Here is a 1,547-nt window from a genome sequence, read left to right on the forward strand (position 1 = left end):
GTTAAAAGATAAACAATAAAATCAGCTTTTGCTGCACTATTCAGCTTCAACCAATCAGATCTCACCTTTATTAAAAAGGCATGCAAAATGGGCGGTGGTGGTCCAGAATTGAACCCTGGGAAGCTGTTTCATTAGTTGCATAAAATAATACATTGTGCTTTAAGGATCATATGGTGCTGTGAACATGATACGAAACAGACTATGGGCTCGGAATCACTTGAAAAGATAAGGTAAGCCACCAGGTTCACTATATTTAAAGTGTATTTTTATTTTTGAAGCCAGATTGGGATAACACCTATTTTATACTTGTTACAAGTTCCCATTTACATAGCATAAGCTAAAAAAATATTTAAAAATGTTTCTTGCAGTTTAAATTGCTTTTACTTGGACTAGGGTTCGCTTGGCTTCTCAAGGGTTAAACTTTCTACTTGCTACTCCAACTGTGCATTGTTCAAAGGGGCTGTGATGGGGTTGGTAGCCCTGTTTGTACTGGACTGGCACCATTTCATTATCATTTGTAAAGTAGATTTGAACACTGCTTGTCCAACAAAGGGTTAAAGGATTAAAAGCCTGACTCCTGCATTTTATGCCAATGAAATTAAACAGTGAAACACAATTCACACATTTCAGTACTAAAGGGGTTATTCACTAAGCTGCTGAAGGCATCCGAGTTAATAACAGATCCGAGCGCCGTTTGGCGTCTATTCACTTCAGCCCTGTACAGCTGATTGCAGCCATACATCGGCTGGCTTCGGCTCAGCCAAACATGCTCAGCATGTTTGACTGAGCCAAACTAAAGAACATGTTCCAACTAAGCAGATCCAAAATCTGGATCAGCTGAGCCGAACCTCTGGCAGTTCACTCACTGCCATTCGCCCCTATTCTCATAAGGGCTGAGTTTGGTTATTCTGCTTGCTACCTCCAAAGTAGCGAGCAGAATTAAAAAAAATGTAAACAAAAAGATAAAAAAAGAGTGGGATCCCCTCCCGATCCATACCAGACCCTTTAAGTATGGAAAGTTAGGAGGGACCCCAACTTAACAAAAAAAGTGTGTGGGGTTTCCCCCCAAAAGTCAAAACAGGCCCTTCAGGTCTGATAGAAATTTTCTGGGGGTACTCCACCCCCAGAAACGGGGGGGAAAAACATAGGGTCCCCTTTAAAATTCCCAACCAGACACTTAATCCAAGCTCAGGCCTGGCAGATCAGGAAAGGGGAGGCGAGCAGGCACCCAGATGCCCCCTCCCCCCTTGTGAATGACCCCTACTAATTCACAAAAGGGTTAAAAGTAAAAAGTAAATAAACAGACCAGACTTTAACCACTTAAAGGCCATAGTGTTTCACCCCCTTCCAGGCCAGGCCATTTTTCAGTATTCAGCGCTGCGGTACTTTGACTGATGTTTATTCTGTCATGCAACGCTTTACTGAAACGATTTTCATACCATTTTTTGGGGACAGATAGAGCTTTCTTTTGGTGGCTTTTATTCACCAATGGGGTTTTTATTTTTTACTATATAACAAAAAAAGTACCATAAATTTTGAAAAAAAAC

The sequence above is a fragment of the Nanorana parkeri genome, unplaced genomic scaffold (assembly GCF_000935625.1).
Source record: "Nanorana parkeri isolate BGI_ZX_2015 unplaced genomic scaffold, ASM93562v1 scaffold883, whole genome shotgun sequence".
Taxonomy (NCBI): domain Eukaryota; kingdom Metazoa; phylum Chordata; class Amphibia; order Anura; family Dicroglossidae; genus Nanorana; species Nanorana parkeri.